Source organism: Diceros bicornis, chromosome 17, assembly GCF_020826845.1.
Source record: "Diceros bicornis minor isolate mBicDic1 chromosome 17, mDicBic1.mat.cur, whole genome shotgun sequence".
Lineage (NCBI taxonomy): Eukaryota > Metazoa > Chordata > Mammalia > Perissodactyla > Rhinocerotidae > Diceros > Diceros bicornis.
The window spans coordinates 59,855,728-59,870,447 of record NC_080756.1 but is presented as its reverse complement, the minus strand read 5'-3'; the positions used below and the strand labels follow the sequence as shown (position 1 = coordinate 59,870,447).

Sequence of the window (14,720 nt, the reverse complement as noted above, 5' to 3'; positions counted from 1 at the left end):
TTTTAATGGTTTCTAACATTGTGAAATTTTGGGTTGTACATTTTTGTTTGTCCATCACCACATATATGACTCCCTTCACCCCTTGTGCCCACCTCCCACCCCCACTGCCTGGGTAACCACAGTCCAGTTTTCTCTGTCCATGTGTTGGTTTATATTCCACATATGATGAGATCATACAGTGTTTGTCTTTCTCTTTCTGGCTTATTTCACTTAACATAATACGCGCCAGGCCCATCCATGTTGTTGCAAATGGGACGATTTTGTCTTTTTTTATGGCTGAGTAGTATTCCATTGTATATATACACCACATTTTCTTAATCCAATCGTCAGTCGAGGGACACTTAGGTTGCTTCCACTTCTTGGCTATGGTGAATAATGCTGCAATGAACATAGGGGTGCATAAGCCTCTTTGGATTGTTGATTTCAGGTGCGTTGGATAGATTCCCAGTAGTGGGATGGCTGGATCATAGGGCATCTCTATTTTTAATTCTTTGAGGAATCTCCATACCGTTTTCCATAGAGGCTGCACCAATTTGCATTCCCACCAGCTGTGTATGAGGGTTCCTGTTTCTCCACATCCTCTCCAACATTTGTTGTTTTTTGTCTTGGTGATTATAGCCATTCTAACGGGCGTGAGGTGGTATCTTAGTGTTGTTTTGATTTGCATTTCCCTGATGATTAGTGATGTTGAGCATCTTTTCATGTGCCTATTGGCCATCTGTATATCTTCCTTGGAGAAGTGTCTGTTCCTTTCCTCTGCCCATTTTTTGATTGGGTTGTTTGTTTTTTTGTTGTTCAATTGTGTGAGTTCTTTATATATTATGGAGATCAACCCCTTGTCAGATGTATGTTTTGCAAATATTCTCTCCCAGCTGGTTGGTTGTTTGTTCATCTTGATTCTGGTTTCATTTGTCTTATAAAAGCTCTTTAATCTGATAAAGTCCCACTTGTTTATTTTTTCTTTAGTTTCCCTAGTCTGGGTAGGCATGTCATCTGAAAAGATTCCTTTAAAACCAATGTCAAATAGTGTGTTGCCTATATTTTCTTCTATGAGTTTTATAGTTTCAGGTCTCACCTTCAGGTCTTTGATCCATTTTGAGTTAATTTTTGTGAATGGCGATAGCACATGGTCCACTTTCATTCTTTTGCATGTGGATGTCCAGTTTTCCCAACACCATTTATTGAAGAGACTTTCCTTTCTCCATTGCATGTTCTTAGCACCTTTGTCGAAAATTAGCTGTCCATATATGTGTGGTTTTATTTCTGGGCTTTCAATTCTGTTCCATTGATCTGTGTGTCTGCTTTTGTACCAGTACCATGCTGTTTTGATTACTATTGCTTTGTAGTATGTTTTGAAGTCAGGAATTGTGATGCCTCCTGCTTTGTTCTTTTTCTTTAGGATTTCTTTAGCTATTTGGGGTCTTTTGTTGCCCCATATAAATTTTAGTATTCTTTTTTCTATTTCTGTGAAGAATGTCATTGGGATTCTGATTGGGATTGCATTGAATCTGTAGATTGCTTTAGGTAATATAGACATTTTAACTATGTTTATTCTTCCAATCCACTTGCATGGGATATCTTTCCATTTCTTTAATAGACATGGTACTTTTGTTGAATAAAAAGGAAAATGAAGCTGAAATTCAGGGACATACATATTTCATGAACTTCCAGGACAATATAATCAGGCACTACATTATCAAAAATTTTTCAAGAGGAAAAAACTACGATAAAAAAGACAAGCACAGAGAGAGAGAAGTCAAGACGGCGGTGTAGGCAGACTCTCAACTCACCACCTCCTGCAGACACAGACAATTTACAACTACTCGTGAAAAATTACCCCGAGACTGAAAACTGGATAAGAGGAACTCCTGCAACAAAGGATAATCCTAATGGAGGTGGAAGAGGCAGAAACTCACTTCTGGAGAGAAAAAACGCCGCCTTCACAAGCCACCAGCTTCATGGCTGCCCGGGAGCAGCCCACAGGTACGTAGCCTCCCTGGAGGGCGTGGTCCTGAGCTGGGGAGCGCCCCCGCTGGGGGCATTTTGTGGACCCAGCACAATCAAGACGAGTGGCATAATCTGACTTCGCCTGCTACTAAAACATTGGGGAGTACCCCCAGAAAAGCTGGTTCACAAAGAAATTAAAAACGGCTCTTAAAGGGGCCACACGTAAACTTACTCATTTCATAAAGCAACCTAAAATCACCAGAAAGAAAGGTGCACAGTGCTTTGGTGAAAAGAGACTCACGTGATAGGCCCTAAGTTGATCGCAATGAGAGTGAGACCTCTCCAGGGACTGGGACATTGGCGGCGGCCATTGTTGTGGCCTGGTGTGGGCATGCTGACACAGACGCCATTGGAGTTCTCCCTGGGGCCTGCTAGCCCAGGTATGCCCCACCCACCAGAGCACCTATTTAACCAGCTTAGCCAGGGCAGGCAGTCCACCCTAGAGACTGGCCCCACCCAACAACAAGCCCTCAGGCAACTTGTGGGCCTGCATAGATTGGTGACTGGATTCTCTGGAGCCTGGCAACTAGCCCACTTCAGTGAGGCAGGTCCTGCACAAGGAGCGGGTGGAGAGTGTGGGGCAGTGGTGGAGTGTGTGGGGTGTGTGGGGCTCCTGCCGTGGAGAGACGGGGTCTACTTCTGGAGGTCGGGGCACGCGCACGGGGCAGGACTGTGTTGACTGTGTGTGTGGACCTGTGGGCGGCAGGGCTTGTCAGCTGCAGAAGACTTGTGCTTCTCAAAGACCCACATAGGGGGTTTGCCCCACCTTCCAAAGCCTGAAACAATTGGGTGCTCCTGTGCCTGAGGTCAGCCCCACCCAGCTGCAATCCTCAGAGAGCTGACAAGAGACCTAAAGGCTGGAGGCTTATAGGAATTGTAAGCCTCTGAGCCTAAGAACCTGCCACGCTGGGGGTCTACTCACTTAAAAGAAATACTGCAACACAAATGGGGTGTTAGAACTTGCAGCCAACTGTGCTGGGGCTCCCCACACCTGATAAAGAGACTGAAGGACCCACAACAACTACAAACAGTTGAGCATTACAACAGCTGACCAGGAGCATAACTCGGCCTCCCTGGGCGCCTACAGGGAGAGCAAACAGGCCACAACAGAAGGACACACGTAGCCCACACAGGGGTCACCCCCGGAACATTGAGAACTAGGGAAGCACACTGCAGGCCAATACAAAATCAACATACAAAAATCAGTTGCATTTCTATACAGTAACAACGAAGTGGCAGAAAGAGAAATTAAGAATACAATCCCATTTACAATTGCAACAAAAAGAATAAAATACCTAGGAATAAATTTAACCAAAGAGGTGAAAGATCTATACACCGAAAACTATAAAACACTGCTGAAAGAAATTGAAGAAGACACAAAGAAATGGAAAGATATTCCATGCTCTTGGATTGGAAGAATTAACATAGTTAAGATGTCCATACTTCCTAAAGCAATCTATAGATTCAATGCAATCCCTATCAAAGTTCCAACAACATTTTTCACAGAAATAGAACAAAGAATCCTAAAATTTATATGGAACAACAAAAGACCTCGAATAGCTAAAGGCATCCTGAGAAAAAAGAACAAAGCTGGAGGTATCACACTCCCTGATTTCAAAACATACTACAAAGCCATAGTAACCAAAACAGCACGGTACTCGCACAAAAACAGGCACACAGATCAATGGAATAGAATTGAAAGCCCAGAAATAAACCCACACATCTATGGACAGCTAATCTTTGACAAAGGAGCCAAGAACATACAATGGAGAAAAGAAAGTCTCTTCAACAAATGGTGTTGGGAAAACTGGATAGCCACATGCAAAAAAATGAAAGTAGACCCTTACCTTACACCATACACAAAAATTAACTCCAAATGGATTAAAGACTTGAATGTAAGACCTGAAACTATGAAACTTCTAAAAGAAAACATAGGCAGTACGCTCTTCGACATTGGTCTTAGCAACATATTTTCAAGCACCATGTCTGACCGGGCAAGAGAAACAATAGAAAAAATAAACAAATGAGACTACATCAAACTAAAAAGCTTCTGCACTGCAAAGGAAATCATCAACAAAACAAAAAGACAACCTAACAATTGGGAGAAGATATTTGCAAACCATATATCTGATAAGGGGTTAATCTCCAAAATATATAAAGAACTCATGCATCTCAACAAGAAAAGAACTAACAACCCAATTAAAAAATGGGCAAAAGACCTGAACAGACATTTCTCCAAAGAAGATATACAGATGGCCAACAGACACATGAGAAGATGTTCAAAATCGTTAACTATCAGGGAAATGCAAATCAAAACTACAATGAGATATCACCTCACGCCCGTCAGAATGGCTATAATTAACAAGACAGGAAACAACATGCGTTGGAGAGGGTGTGGAGAGAAGGGAACTCTCATACACTGCTGGTGGGAGTGCAAACTGGTGCAGCCACTATGGAAAACAGTATGGAGATTCCTCAAAAAATCAAGGATAGAACTACCACATGATCCAGCTATTCCACTGCTGGGTATTTATCCAAAGAACTTTAAAACACCAATGCGTAAAGATACATGCACCCCTGTGTTCACTGCAGCGTTATTCACAATAGCCAAGACTTGGAAGCCACCTAAGTGCCCATCTTGGGACGAATGGATAAAGAAGATGTGGTATATATACACAATGGAAAACTACTCAGCCATAAGAAATGATGAAATGCAGCCATTTGTGACAACGTGGATGGACACAGAGGGTATTATGCAAAGTGAAATAAGTCAGAGGAAGAAGGTGAAATACTGTATGATTTCCTTCATTAAGTAGTAGATAATAACAACAATAAACAAACACACAGAGACAGAGATTGGATTGGTGGTTACCAGAGGGGAAGGGGGGAGGGAGGAGGGCGAAAGGGATAATTGGCACAAGTGTGTGGTGATGGGTTGTAATTAGTATTTGGGTGGTGAACATGATGTAATCCATACAGAAATATAAGTATAATGATGCACACCTGAAATTTATACAATGTTATAAACCAATGTTACTGCAATAAACAAAAAATTAAAAAAAAAAAAAAAGACAAGCACAAATGCATTACGTTAAGAATTACTGTTACGGGGCCGGCACCATGGCTTGCCGGTTGAGTGCGCGTGCTCCACTACTGGCGGCCCAGGTTCGAATCCCAGGCGCGCACTGATGCTCCGCTTCTCCGGCCATGCTGAGGCTGCGTCCCACATACAGCAACTAGAGGGATGTACAACTATGACGTGCAGCTGGCTACTGTGGCTTTGGGGGAACAAAAAAAAAGAAGAAGGGCACGAGGATTGGCAATAGATGTTAGCTCCGAGCTGGTCTTTCTCAGCAAAAAGAGGAGGATTAGCATGGATGTTAGCTCAGGGCTGATCTTCCTCACAAAAAAAAAAAAGAATTACTCTTACGAACTACTCAGGTATTTAGAGATTTTTTTTGGTCATACTACCACTTGTGGTTATTTCCTGGGGGCTTCAGTTTTCCTTTAGAATTCCTTTAGTTGTTGTCTACTGACCCCATCTGGCAAAATTATAGGGGAAGTAATAGTGGCTAAAGGTTCTGCCTAGTCAACTTTTTTATTTTCTGTAAAGAGAAATTTTAAGAGAAATAAGAAAGCAGGTCAGGGCAAAAGAATCTAAGGAGTCTTAGCTTTATCCTTTTACAATACATAGGATGAGAGGGAAAACACATAATTAAGAAAAGTCATGCCATTGACTTATAATGACTTTAAATCATAAATTTCAGCTACTCCTCACTCTCACTTCATATCACATATAAAACCTCCACATTTTTACTGCCATATTATTTATAAAGTTTTCCTTTTTCTTTCTCATGTATACTAAACATGACTCGATCAAAGGGATATCTTTTAGGGTTATCTGTATTCTAAGAAAAAGAATTTATGCTGCTGCCTTTTCCTCGTTATTCCTGAAGATGCTCGTTAGTATTTTGATCTTTTATTGAAAGAGTTTTATTAAAACTCTGAGATCTTTTTTAATAGAAAGATAAAGTAATTATTTTAAAATTGTATTCAGCATAACTAGATGAATAAGATTTTAAATAGTACAAGGTAGTTTAAAATTTTAAGTACAGAGTTACTAAAAGTACAGAAATATCAGTTTAAAACCATGCAAATCAGCCTTGAGATTACAGGCTTTAGTTGTCTGCCATTCTTACTATCAACATTCAGAATTTGATTCTACTCAAGCGGGTCAAAATTACAAGGAGAAATTGAAGGAGAGTTTTAAAAACACATTGAGAGTTTCATTTTATTCACCATCTGACTTATTCCACATTTGTGAAGATTGCTAAAACTTTAATACAGAGTTTCAAATCTTCTTTTGAACATTCATTCTCTGAGACATTTGAGTTTTTAGACTTGCTCTTATTTGAACATATTTGGGTAATTTCCATTAAAAAGTGGACTGAAATGTAGAATAATATTGGGTTGCCATTACTATGGACTATATCATTCCTTTAACTTAAAGCCATTTCATACATCTTTCTAAGATCAAAAGACGGAGAAGTCTAAACATGGAGATTTCTCCTATGGCAGGGTACAGCCATTTAACAACTTCTTTCAACAAGCCAGAGATGGCAGAATTCTCTTTGAAGTGGCAGCCCTGTTGGCCTTTGAAGTCCCTTGTCAATTACAGAATGGCTCTGGGGGGTTTGTTTTGTAGCCAGCTGTCACCATGAAGGCAGACATGACGTATTTCCAGCAGTCTCACTTCAGGGTCTGTCAAGTGACTGATTTCATAACCAGTCACCATAACAAAGGAGATTCAAACTCACTGACATTAGAGCAAGAGTCTATAATGAAATTTACTAGGTTCCTCTTGACAGAGCTTGATTTAAATACTGAAATGATTACATAATTGATAAGAGAAAATGATTGTGAATTTAACTGTCACATCTCAGGAACATTAAAAATGTACTTTCCATATGTTTATCAATAAATAACATCTGTTTTTAAATGAAATATCTTTGAATAACAATATCTTCAATCTTTACATTGATGAAAAATGATGACTTCTGCAGAAATCAGTAAACTGCTTTAAAAGCACAGTTTTATATTGCTAACTTACAACTGGACTTTCTTATAAGACTGAATGATTCTATATAGTTCTCAGAAACATGTTTGTATTTGTAATATTTTTAGACTCCTCAGCTACTCACCTCAAAAATCCCCATCACTACTGACACAGAAATCAGTTTAAGACTTATAAGGGGAAGTAAAGAAAAAAGAATTTAAAGATACATTAAGAAACTTCTATAAAATGTAAATGTAGCCCATTATAACACTATATAAAAAGAAATAATCTTAATATTATAAATCTATTTTTAAGGCAGAGAGAGATGAGATAAAGGTTGAAAAACCTAATGTCAAATTTACCAATGATGATCAGAAGTATTAGACCTACTGGAAGGAAATAAAGTAGGATCAAAAAGATTTTCTACTAATTTGATCACATTTTATATCTGCTCTGTAGAATGTTTTAAATTTTTATGTGTTTTTATGAACATGGCTTACTGCTATTTCAGAGTTGAAGACCAGACGCTACACAAGACTTTTAGCTAGCTCCCACTACCTGAAGTTCAACAACAGTGGGGCTAGAGTGTTGCACATTGACCCCATAAGACACAGTAAGTCCTCTATTTCCCACTGAAGTACAGGTCAGGGATAATGATGATTTCTAAATTTTATTTTTCCATTCTGGCTACCATACTTTAAAATCAAGCACTAAAAAAGCCAAGTTACTTTCAAACAAATAACATCTATTCTAATTTTTTAAATCTACAATTCTGAAATCTTTGAGTTTTTTTGGTCAGATGACAAAGTGCTTCATCAAATCCTGTGGAAAGGAATTGCAACAAAGAATAAAAACGTAATAATTCAAAATATTTTTTTGGTAACTACCAATTATGAAATTACCATTAAATCTTAAATTGTTTAGTAAATAAAGTGATGCTGCTGTGATTAGGGGTGCAAGCATTCAGGAGCTAAGAATAAAATTTCATTCATTCGTTCATTCACTCAATATATTCACTGAATGTCATTATATACCAGACATGGTGGTAGGTATCAAGGATACAACAATAAACAAGACACAGCCCCGGCCCTCAAGGAGCTTTCATTCTATTAGAGAAGACAGAGACAGTCTCTTAAAGTGATGAATGTAAGTAAAAATAAGTAATAATAACAGTGTTGCTTTACAACAAATAGTACAGGGTACTGCTGAAAAACATGGGACAGACTATAACTCAGACTTGGAAGGTCAGAGAAGGTTTTATGGAAGGAGAAGTAGGATTTATCCAGATGAGAATAAAGATGAAGACACTGCTTCATAAAGAAGAACATGTAATTTAATAAATGCAAAACATTCTTCGTTCCTCTGAAAAAGGACACAATGAGCACTGATGCTCTTTTTCTGTCCAGGAAACACTAAATATATCTAAGATTTATTGCTTAAATTATTAAATCATACTATTAAGAAAGTATTTATCATGGTGACTGGTAGTTAATAGGTAATCAATAAATGTCAGTATCTCAAGCCTTGTAATTGTATTAAGAGTAAAATGCTATGTACTTCCTGTGTGTCATATTTTCTAGTAATAAGCCAGTCACATATTTATGGAGTCATCAGAAGCTTAGTTTGTAGAAATATAGAAAGTAAACAGGCAAGTACTCAATTTATGTGCATTTGAGATTAACTTGAAGAAGCCTGTATATGGTGAATGGCTAACACAAAGTTAAAGTAAAAGAAGAAAATTGAACCATATGTTACCCCCCAAGTTTATATTTTTAGCTCAGAGTACTCTTCTGAGCTAAATCCATATATCCAACTGTGTACTTGACATCTTCATGCGAAAGAGGGCACAGACATCTCAAATTTAACATATACAAAGCTAAATTCCTACCTTAAACTCTTCCTCCTCTAGTTTTCCCCACAGTTCAATAAACACCACCACTAACCACTTAGATCCTCATGGCAGAAAATGTGGGGGTCATCCTTGTCAAATCCCTCTCCCTCATCTTCCACGTGCAATCCATCAGCAAATCCTGCTGACTCTATCTCCACATAGATCTCTCCATCTCCATTGCCAATACCCTACTATGCCTCTAGATTATGCAATATTTTCCTAAGAGGTACTCCCCCTTCTACCCTTGCTCTCCCTCTATTTATTCTTCATATAATTGCCAGTATAATCTTTTTAAAATGTAAAATGGATTTTTATCACTCTTTTGCTTAAAATGATTTAAAGGCTAACCATTATGATTAAGATAAAATCTAAAATCATTTACAAGACCATCCTACATAATCGGTTTCTGCCTACATCTCCAGTTTCATGTCACACCATCTGTTCTTTCACTCATTCACTCACTCACTTGTTTAACGACCCACTTAGCCACCAACTCACTTCTACTCAGTATTCTCCACTAACTGGTCTTCTTTTGGTTCCCTGACTATACCACACTCTTCCCATAATTGGGGTGTCCACACATGTGGTTCCCACTGAAGTAAACTTCTTGCCATTCTTAATCTCACTAATTCCTACTTACTTCACCTCTCAATTTAAATATCAGTGTCTTAGCAATGTTTGCCTGACCCTTCATTCTAAATAAGGCCCCCTTGTTATACTCTTTTACAAAATACTATACTTTTATTTACTTCTTTGTGTCATAATTTTAAAGATGTTTATATCTGTGATCACCTAATTAATATCCCTAATAATGTATAAACACTATAAGAAAAGGGACCATATTTGTTTGGTTCAGTAAAATATTCCTATTTTCTAGTACATAGTAGGGTCTCAATAAACATTAACTGAATGAATAATGGAGTAATGGAATAAACGATACCTCTGAAGCCATTAAACTCTTAACAATGCTGGGGTGGCATATTCTCACGACGGACAGATGTCTCTTTCTCACTTCTATAACTATTCTACTCCTTTTTCCTACATTAATTCCATCACTCACGCTATAAACTTAAGTGTCTAGTATAATATGAATATGGAGTAATACCCACACAATTATGACATCTCTTGAAAGTGACCTAGTCTTTTACCCAGCTAGTCTTTCATCATTATTTCTTAAAGGAAAAATTACTTTTGACAAACATGTTTTTAGACCACAGATGTTTTTTCAAAAACAAAATGGAAAAAGGACCAACTACATTAAAAAAGTGCTTGTACTTTTATATTTCAGTACTACAACTCTGTCAGGCTCAGAAGAAAAAACTAAATAGTAGCTGCTAAGTATGTATATGTATATATACAGGTATCCATTCATCCAACACATTATAGAGTTCAGCTGCCCAATGCACTAGCCACTAGCAAGATGTGGCCATTTAAATTTAATTAAAATTAAATAAATGTGAAAACTCAGTTCTTCAGGTGCTCTAGCCACATTTTAGTATTCAATAGAAATGCATGGCTAGGGGCTATCATATGGGACAGGAGAGATATAAAACATTTCCAGTGTTTCAAAGTTCTATTAAACAGTGCTGCTATGAAGACTACAGAGGCTTCAGTAACCAATGAGCACTCGTGAAGAAAAATGTATCTTCACAGAATTCACTTTTTGTCAAAAGAAAAAAAGTAACTTCTGTTTGGAATTCAAATCCTTTTAATAAGGAATGGTATTTACCTACCACACCTGAGCACTAGGAGTATGCATCACTACTGAAATAATCACTATTTTCTAGGTATTTTCAGTACACAGAAAATGTGTGTGTGTATCTGTGTGTTTAAGAGAAAAAAGTCATAAATATTCAAACAGATATTTCCAATTCCAATTTAAGATTATGAGGATCAAACACTTAAAAAAATTTTCTAATCCTAAATTTTCTGTATCCTCTTACTTCTAGGAATAAGGTCTAAGCATTATGTTCTAAAGTCCATATTATGTTTTCAATAGTGCTAAAAAAGTATTTTTTTCCTTTCCCTCTCTCCTTCCCTCCCTACTTTCCTTCCTAAAGGAAACCATAGAATACATGACTTTTAAAAATGAAAAATAATAGCATTAGGGTTGGATTTCACAGCACACATTTCTAGCCATTTACTAAAGCTACCCAAACTATTTTTATGAGGAAAACCTAAAAGTAAATTGGAAAATACTAGTGGTAGTATTTTGTAGTACAGAAGTATCAGTAGCTAATGTTTATTAAGTGCTTACTATATGCCAGACTCTAGGTGCTTTATACATATAACCTCTCTTTAATGTGGCAGATAAAATGGCAGATAAAATAAGTATCTTTCTTTGACAATTAGGGAACTGACCCGGAAGTAACCTGCCTGAGATCACAATTTGTAAGTGATGGAACCATAATTCCAACTGAGACTTCTAACTCCAGAACCCACTTTCATAGCCACTATGTAATGCAGCTTCCCTAGAGTTCTGGAGTGGCCTTCTGAACTGGAGACCCCGAGTATAAAATCTCTGTACCCAACCAACCACTCGTGCCTTTCTTGGACTTGATTCTCCTAACACTCACTATGCCTAATTTCAGCTTTGTAGGGTACAAGTGTTTTCTCAGGTGAAAGCAAAAAGCCTGAGGGAAAGCTGGTTTCAGGGCAGAAATCAAGAATGCTGGATTTGGATGGTTTCAGGTTGAGATGTCAATGAAATAGCAGAGTGAAGCTATGAAGCAGATTTAGTTTGGATCTCAGAAGAGAGAACTGGGCTGAAAATATAAATCCAATGTCACAATAATTCTCCTACTAATGATAATATAGCTAACATTTCTTCAGCACAATTTCTTTGTTCTTATCCTCAAACAAGTTGTTCCCTCACGCTTTCTCATCTCAGAAAATGGAGCTACTATCCTCTCAGTTGTCCAGCCAGAAATGAGAGGATCATCTCTGTTTTCTCTTTCATCCTTACCCATACATGCATTCACCAAATCTTTTCAGCTCTATTTCCAAAAGACATTCTAAATCCATCCACTTTTCTCCAGCTCCACTATCACTACGTAACTTACTCAGCCATTGCCTAATCTGCCCAGCTTCTTCCTAGACCAGGAGTGTCTAACACAATTTTGCTTGTATGCTCCCTAAGAGTTTATATAACTGTGATTTTAACTTGATATCTAATTTTTTTCACATCAAAAGTTTAAAGAATTATAAAAAATGTAATTTCTTAGATATTTTTAAAAAACAAAGTATCAATCTTTTAAAAAAGAAAGTATCGAATGAAATATAAATACCATGGCGACTTAATATCCATTATTAACTATTTAAAAACTGTAAGGACAAAAGGTTCTCTAACAATTAAAATTATTACATTTGCCTTTTTCTCTTTGACCTTGTGTTTCCATTCCATTTCTCCCTAAAATTTTATACTAATGAAATTTATTTTATGCTAGACTGCTTGTATGGATGCTCTCTTGCATTTTCTGCAACAAAAATATGTATATAAATTTAAATTTGATATTTACAAAATTTCCTGTGTTCATAACTCTGTTAAAAAATTCTTTTGGATTGAGTTATCATCACAATTACTAGTAACATACAATCAATCAAACTAATATAAATATTAGATATTTTGAGAGACTATTAAATGCGTCAAGTAAAATTTTATTAAAAATGTATCTCATCATTAAATGTATTTATCTTAATGAGATTAATGGAACTTTTATTTTTATTAGTTTAGATATCCCTTGATGAATATTACTTATTGCTAGAAAGACCCAGGGTTTAGTATCAATTCTACGTATGTTTCATTGTCACAGGTGTAAGCACTAACACACCTTCACATAAAGAAATAAATAGGAATGGAAGGAGTTTTGTTATAGTAATATAACTCAATTTTTTTGCACTTCTTCAGATTTATATACCCCAAATCACATAGTAGCTTATCATAAAAAATTATTTATAATAATCTATCAGCTGGCAACTTAATTAGGTTGCCTTTCAAATCTGTTGAAAACAAAGAACTGTAAACAATCTGACTATTCTTACCCATTTTCTCAACACCAATATTTGGAATTATGCCTTTGTTATTGTTCCAGAGGTTTTTTTCTTCCCCAAAAGAATACAGAATGGTAAGATTCAGGAGAAGTGTGTGTATCGTAAAGTGAGGGATGTAAAACTGTGAAAGGGGAATTGAAAAAAGAGAATCTGCACATCTTACATGCCTTCTTAGGCACATCAATTTGAGGGGAAAGCACCTTTAGAAGCTGAGGAGCTGCACCTATGTGCCTTTTGGGAAAATGCTCGTGCATCCAGGTGTATGTGCATCTCAGTTTGAAGACCTCTGGCTTCGGCTACTCTAATATCCATCTCATCTTCTTGCTTCCACTCTTAGCCCTGTTGAATCCATTTTCCAACTAGCAGCCAGAATAATCTTTTAAAAACACAAATCAGAGGGTGTCATGCCCTACTTAACCCTCTTTAACAGCTTCTAACATGTTAAAAAAACACACACTTCTTGCCACCACTTACATAAGGCCCTGCATCCCTTGCATTGCTCCCGCCCACCAGCTGTCCTCACACATGTCCAGCTCTTCCCCACCTTACTGCCATCCTAGTGCTGATTCCTCCCCACACTTCAGATGGCAGGCTTCTCATCCTTCAGGGCCCAGGTTAAATGTTACTTTGTCAGAGAACCCTCTCTGAGCACTCAATCCAAAATAGGTTCTAACCTCTCCAACCTCCACCAAATTATTGTCTATAGCAGAAAACCTGTTCTTATCCTTTATAGTACTTTGTGACAACTTGTAATTAAATGTTATTTGTCAGGTTATTGCCTGTGTCCCCTTGTGAACTGTAAGCTCTCTTAGGGGAGAGACCACAGCTGCTTTGTTCACCATGATATACCACCCAGGACTACCGCAACACCACTGAATACTCAAAAAAGATCTGTTGAATGAATGAATGAATGAGCAAGCAAACTCATGAAGAAACATTGTTCTGTGCTTAAAATGCCTCAATAGTTCTCCATTGCCTTGAATATAAAATCAAAATTCTGGAATATAACATAAGACTAAACATGCTTCAGCATGACCTGCTTGTGTGCACTTCCCTCTCCTACCCTCCCTCTGTCCCTCCCCTAGATCGTGCCACTCATATCTATCCTGAACTGTAGCTACTAACCACTAGTATATAAAGTTTCTCGGATGCTTCCAGTTTTTACCTATGCTGGTTGCTCTACATGTAATATGTTCAATATCCTTCCACCTCTTCTTTGCCTAACTCTTTTTAAGACTCAGCACATGCATCAGCCATCTCCTCCAGGAAGCCTTCTATGGAGCTCTCCAATCTGGATGACATGCCTGCCCTTCCTTTTCTATTCCTAAAGCTCTCTATTCAGATCACTACCATGGTACTTATCAAATTGAACCATAATTATAAGTTCATTCTTCAGCCTTTTCCAATAAACTATGCACTTCCTGAGGCAGAGGCTGTATCTATTACCGTTTTATTTACAGTGTTCAGTGTAGCATCTATAAAAATACATGGTATTCTATGTTGTAGAAAAGGTAGCATAAGTAAAAGTATCATTATTTCATTTTCTGAGCATTATTGTCACTTAATTAAAAATGAGAGAAATAAACTTCCTATAAATATTCAGATCGCTTTAGGATTATGTTTATAAAACCGAAGAATAAATTGTCCACTCTGGAATAGCTAAAAGTAAGACGGCAATGGGAAGGATTGGGGAGGACAATTATAGTTCTACTATCA

General features: G+C 37.4%; 1 protein-coding gene across 14 annotated transcripts in view; it reads right to left on the bottom strand.

Annotated features, from left to right (window-relative positions):
* Nucleotides 1-14,720, bottom strand: part of ERC1 (ELKS/RAB6-interacting/CAST family member 1) — a 544,778-nt gene that overhangs the window by 267,085 nt on the left and 262,973 nt on the right. The gene's annotated exons all lie outside the window — the stretch shown is intronic.